Genomic DNA, 6,548 nt, shown 5'->3' on the forward strand with positions numbered 1-6,548 from the left:
CCATATATTTCTTTTTTGAGACAGAGTCTCACTATGTTGTCCTCGGTAGAGTTCTGTGGCATCACAGCTCATAACAATCTCAAACTCTTGGGCTTCAGCCTCAGCCTCTCAAGTAAGCTGGAACTACAAGAGTCCACCACAATGCCTGGCTATTTTTTGGTTGCAATTGTCATTGTTGTTTACCAGGCCCAGGCCAGGCTCGAACCTACCAGCTTGGGTGTATGTGGCTGGTGCCCTACTCACTGAGCTATGGGCACCAAGCCTCCTTTTTATAGTTTTTAATTAATCGTCTACTCGTGCGGCTCTTGTGGCTCAGTGAGTAGGGCGCTGGTCCCATATGCCGGAGGTGGCAGGTTCAAACCCAGCCCCGGCCAAAAACCACAAAAAAAAAAACTAACTGTCTATTCAGTAGAGCTAAAATGTTAGATATTGCATTCTCTTCCCCTTGTCTGAAAACTGAGCAAAATTATCATTCTCCTGTGTTATGTATTATTTTCAATTCTATGTATTTTTTTCTATCTTGTAGTTTTCAGAAGAAAGTTCTTTGGAGTATCTGTGTGTTCCTATCATATTTTTATAAATACTCTTGGTTTATAAATGTTTATTTCTAAAGATAGATTTTGTCACTTTAAATTTTTAGGGTAAATATTGATTTAATGTAATGCATTATGTGTATCGTGTGACTTCTATGGTTATAGAACTGTAGGATTTCAATCACAAAAATTAATGAACACGTTACTTTAAATTACATAAAGAAATTATTTAGACTGCACACTGTGACTAATGCCTATAATCTTAGCACCCTGGGAGGCTGAAGTTGGTGGATGGCATGAGTTTAGAAGTTTAAGGCCAGCCTAAGCAAGAGTGAGACTCTGTCTCTACTGAAAATAAAAACATTTGCCATGCAGAATGTTGCACATTTATAGTCACAGCTACTAGGGAGGCTGAGGTAGGAGGATACCTTGAGGCCAAGAGTTTGAAGTTGTTGTGAGCTGTGACACCACAGCACTGTACCAATGGTGACAGAGTAATTCTCAAAATGAAAAAAAAGAAGGGCAGTGCCTATGGCTCAATGAGTAGGGCATCCCCATATACTGACGGTGGCGGGTTCAAACCCAGCCCCCGTCAAACTGCCACAAAAATATAGCTGGTGTTCTGGTGGGCACCGTAGTCCCAGCTACTTGAGGCTGAGGCAAGAAAATTGCCTAAGCCCAAGAGCTGGAGGTTGCTGTGAGCTGTGACACCATGGCACTCTACCGAGGGCGACAAAGTGAAACTCTGTCTCTAAAAAAAAAAGAAAGAAAAAAAGAAAATTATTTATTTTTGTTAGGTATGACAACAGTGTTTTCCAAAATAATTTTTGAAATTATTAAATACAGTTAGTGAAATACCTACAAACTAAATAATGGGATCTATTATATTTACATACCAAATAAAGGCAAGATGATAAAAATTTTGAAAGCATCTTGTTTGGTAGTACTTGTGATGGTTTTTATTATGTTAATATTTCTGTGTGCATGTCTATTATATCATAAATAAAGAAAAAAGTGTTTTGTTTTGTTTTTTTCTTTTTTTAGAGACAGAGTCTCACTTCGTTGCCCTGGGTAGAGTGCTGTGGCATCACACTGCTCACAGCAACCTCCAGCTCCTGGGCTTAGGCGATTCTCATGCCTCAGCCTCCCAAGTAACTGGGAATACAGGTGCCCACCACAACGCCCGGCTATTTTTTTGTTGCAGTTTGGCCGGGGCTGGGTTCGAACCCACCACCCTCTGAATGGAACCAGCGGCCTACTCACTGAGCCACAGGCACCGCCTGAAAAAAAGTGTTTTAATAAAAATGTGTAATGTACTACTCATCATACCTTTTCTAATAAAAAATTTTATCCTGTATATTGTAATAGTAAATATTGAGGTTTGTCACCGGATGTGGGTGTGACAATTGCAGCTAAGACACAAGGTTTTTTTTTTGAGACAGAGGCTCAAGCTGTTGCCCTGGGTAGAGTGCCGTATCATCACAGCTCACAGCAACCTCAAACTCCTGGGCTCAAGTGACTCTCCTGCCTCCGCCTGCCAAGTAGCTGGGATTACAGGCGCCTGCCATAACACCAGGCTATTTTTTGGTTGCAGCCATTGTTTAGCAGGCGTAGGCTAGATTTAAACCCGTCAGCTCAGGTGTACGTGGCTGCCACCTTAGCCACTTGAGCCACAGGCGCCGAGCCAAGACACAAGTTTTTTAAAGCTAGGTCAGGAGTCTGTCTACCTTCCACTGTGAGCACCATGGACATCCTCTTGCTCCAGGCTAGCTCCGTTTTTATTGCACACAGCATTGTTTTAAACGTCAGTCTAGTGAAGGAAGGCTACCACTTACGTCATGGTTCTTGCTATGCTTGCACTGTCTAACCAAACTATTTCTTTTCTTCTCCTTCTTTTATTTTGTAGAGACAGAGTCTCACTTTATTGCCCTCTGTAGAGTTCGGTGGCGTCACACAGCTCACAGCAACCTCCAACGCCTGAGCTTAGGCGATTCTCTTCCCTCAGCCTCCCAAGTAACTGGGACAACAGGCACCTGCCACAATGGCCGGCTATTTTTTTGTTGCAGTTAGGTGGGGTCGGGTTTGAACCCGCCACCCTCAGTATATGGGGCCAGCGCCCTACTCACTGAGCCACAGGCCCCACCCCAAACTATTTCTTTAATTAACTACATTAATTAGACTGATTTAAATTTTACTATTGTTACTCTAAGTTATTTATGATCTTAGGACAACAGAACATGGGACAGGGAACACAGTCCAGGTGCAGGATGTCAAAGCAGACCTCAATTAGGCCACAGGCACCAATCACAGGAGTAGCAATTAACACTCAAGTAGCCTTGAACTCACAAAGACTGACCCTTCTGACCATACCAAGGTCCTGACAAAAGAAAGAAGATATTTTTTATCTTCTTTATCTTTTTTATCTTCTCTATATATCCCCTCTTTATATATTTTGTCTTCTCTATCTTTTTTATCTCCTTATCTAGTCCAAAGTGACTCTTGCTCTCTTTAAGAAGGGTTAAATATTCTGCATTTCCTAACTCCCCCCACTCACTCACTCTCTCTCAGATGCCAGCTCCACCTGGGGCCAGCCTGGCCTACTCACTGACCTCCCAGTGGAGTTGTGTGGGTGAAGGGGTGAGATTTCAGCAAAACAGCCTCTAAGGCAGGGGTCCTCAAACTGCAGCCCGCGGGCCACATGAGGCAGTGTGATTGTATTTGTTCCCGTTTTTTTTTTTTTTTTTTTTTTTTTTTTTGTAGAGACAGAGTCTCACTTTATGGCCCTTGGTAGAGTGCCATGGCCTCACACAGCTCATAGCAACCTCCAACTCCTGGGCTTAAGCGATTCTCTTGCCTCAGCCTCCCGAGTAGCTCGGACTACGGGCATTTGCAACGCCTGGCTATTTTTTGGTTGCAGTTTGGCCGGGGCCGGGTTTGAACCCGCCACCCTCGGTATGTGGGGCCGGCGCCGTACCGACTGAACCACAGGCGCCGCCCCCCGTTTTGTTTTTTAACTTCAAAATAAGATATGTGCACTGTGCATAGGAATTTGTTCATAGTTTTTTTTGTTAGTTTTTTTTTTAACTACAGTTCTGCCCTCCAACAATCTGAGGGATAGTGAATTGACCCCCTGTTAAAAAAGTTTGAGGACGCCTGCCTAAGAGGCCAGGTCTCCCGCATTGCATTTTGCAACAGGCTTTGGATTTTTCTTTTCTTTCTTTCTTTTTTAAAAATTATTTATTTATTTTTTAATTTTTTTTGCAGTTTTTGGCAGGGTCTAGGTTTGACCCGCCACCTCTGGCATACGTGCCGGCGCCCTACTTCTTCGAGCCACAGGCACCCCCCCTTTCTTTTTTTTTTTTTAGAGAGAGCATCACTATGTCACCCTGGGTAGAGTGCTGTTGCATCACAGCTCAAAGCAACCTTAAACTCTTGGGTTCACGTGATTCTTTTGTCTCAGCCTCCCAAGTAGCCAGGACTACAGGAGCCCACCACAATGCCCAGCTATTTTTTTTTTTGCTGGGGCCAGGGTTGGGTTTGAACCCACAACCTCCGGCATTTGGGGCCGGCGCCCTACTCCTTTGAACCACAGGTGCTGCCCCCTATTTTTTTTTTTAAACCTCCCAAGTATGTGGGACTACAGGCGCCAACTAAAATGCCCAGTTATTTTTATTGTTGTTGTGGTTGCAGTTTGGCTGGGGCTGGGTTCGAATCCACCACCCTTAGTATATGGGGCCAGCGCCCTACTCACTGAGCCACAGGTGCCACCCCTGGCTATTTTCTTTTAAGAGACAAGGTCTCACTGTGGCTCAGGGTGGTCTTGAACCCTTGACCTCAGGCAATCTATCCACCTTAGCCTTCCAAGTGCTAGGATTACATGAAGTGAGCCACTTGACCAGGACCTATATAATTTTTTTTTTTTTTTTTGTAGAGACAGAGTCTCTCTTTATATCCCTTGGTAGAGTGCTGTGGCATCACAGATCACAGCAACTTTCAGCTCTTGGGATTAGGCAATTCTCTTGCCTCAGCATCCCAAGTAGCTAGGACCACAGGTGCTCACCACAACACCCGGCTATTTTTGTTGCAGTTTGGCTGGGGCTGGGTTTGAACCTCCCACCCTCAGTATACGGGCTGGTACCCTACTCACTGAGCCACAGGCAACGCCCTATAATTGTTAATACCTTGTTTCCATGACTGGAAAACATGTATTTACTGTGTGCGTATATATAAACACATACATATTTATATATAATTAAAATCAATAAATTGATATATTTTATATTCAGGGTTAAATACAAATATCCATCAGGCAGAGCTGCATCCCGGAGAAGACACAAAGCCTTGTGTAAAGAGAGCTATGGGGTTTGTTAGGTGAAGTCCATTTGGTAGCTGAGCTCTTCACCCAGGAGGTGCACCGTGTAGTCCTACATTGTGCCTGTTAGTTGGGAGCTTAAATACTACCTCCTGCAATGCCAACCCCCTAGCTGGAGACTAGAGGTAATTTCACTCTTCTCTGAACTGTCATAGCCTTTGCTTGTAACTCTCAATGTTGTTCATCTGTCAAGTTACTCAGTTATTTATGTGCATGTTTTTGTTTGGAGACACAGTCTCACTTGGTCACCCTTGGTGCCATGGCATCTTAGTTCACAGCAACCTCAAACTCTTGGGTTCAATAATCCTCTTGCCTCAGCCTTTCAAGTAGTTGGGAATACAGGCACTTGCCACAACGCCGGCTACTTTTTAGAGAGGGGTGGGGGTTCTCTCTGGCTCAGCCTGGTCTCAAACCTGTAAATTCAGGCAATCTTGGCCGCTCTAAGTGCCTGGCCACCGTGCCCAGCTATGTGCATGTTTTTACTTAGACATCATAACGTATGTTGAAAACGCCTTCAGGCTCTGCACCTGTAGCTCAGCGGCTATGGCACCAGCCACATATACTGGGGCTGGCGGGGTGGAATCCAGCCTTGGCCTGCTAAACAACAACGACAACCACACCCAAAAAATGGCCAGGAGTTGTGGCAGTCGCCAGTAGTCCTAACTACTTGGGAGGCTGAAGCAAGAGAATCGCTTAAGCCCAAGATTTAGATGTTGCTGTGAACTGTTACGCCACGGCACTCTACCCAGGGCGACATAGTGAGACTCTGTCTCAAAAAAAAAAAAAAAAGTTTCGGCACCTGTGGCTCAAGCGGCTAAGGCGCCAGCCACATACACCTGAGCTGGAGGGTTCGAATCCAGTCTGGGCCCGGCAAACAATGACGGCTGCAACCAAAAAAAAACAAAGTAGCCGGGCGTAGTGGCAGGCGCCTGTAGTCCCAGCTACTTGGGAGGCGGAGGGAGAATTGCATGAGCCCAGGAGTTGGAGCTTCCTGTAAGCTGTGATGCCACACACTACTCAGGGTGACCAGCTTGAGGCTCTGTCTCAAAAAAAAAAAATGCAGCTCCTGTGGCTCAAAGGAGTAGGGTGCCATCCCCATATACCAAAGGTGGTGTGTTCAAACCCAGTCCTGGCCAAAAACTGAAAAATAATAATAAAGAAAGAAAGAAAATGCCCTCAAAGCAGAGTCTAACTCCTATTTAAATAATAGGTTCCCAAGTGCAGCACAGAATAAACACTCAGTAAACAGATTTTCATTCTTTTAGTTGAAATTTGTTAAACACCTACTCTATGGCGAGCACAGTGGCCCTGGAACATAGAGGTGAATAAAGTCATGGTCCTGACACCAAATTTCGCTCTTCATTAGGTTCTTGGTCTTGGTGATTGGAAGAACAGATCAGTGGTAAGACAGGATTTATTTGCAGAAAAGAATACAGAAGCGCCAGAGCTCCTGGCAGAGAGAGAAAACCCAAGTCGGGAGAGAAAAGCTCTCTGTCTGTCTCCGGGCTTTTTGTCTAGGGGCACATATAGCAGTATGGGGCCCTCTGTAGTTACATTTAGCATGTCTGAGACAATGTGTCTGGGTCTTAAATGAATGGCTACAATCCTTTTCTTTCCCAGGCCTGGGAAATGGGCCCCCCTGC

Source organism: Nycticebus coucang, chromosome 20 (assembly GCF_027406575.1).
Source record: "Nycticebus coucang isolate mNycCou1 chromosome 20, mNycCou1.pri, whole genome shotgun sequence".
Lineage (NCBI taxonomy): Eukaryota > Metazoa > Chordata > Mammalia > Primates > Lorisidae > Nycticebus > Nycticebus coucang.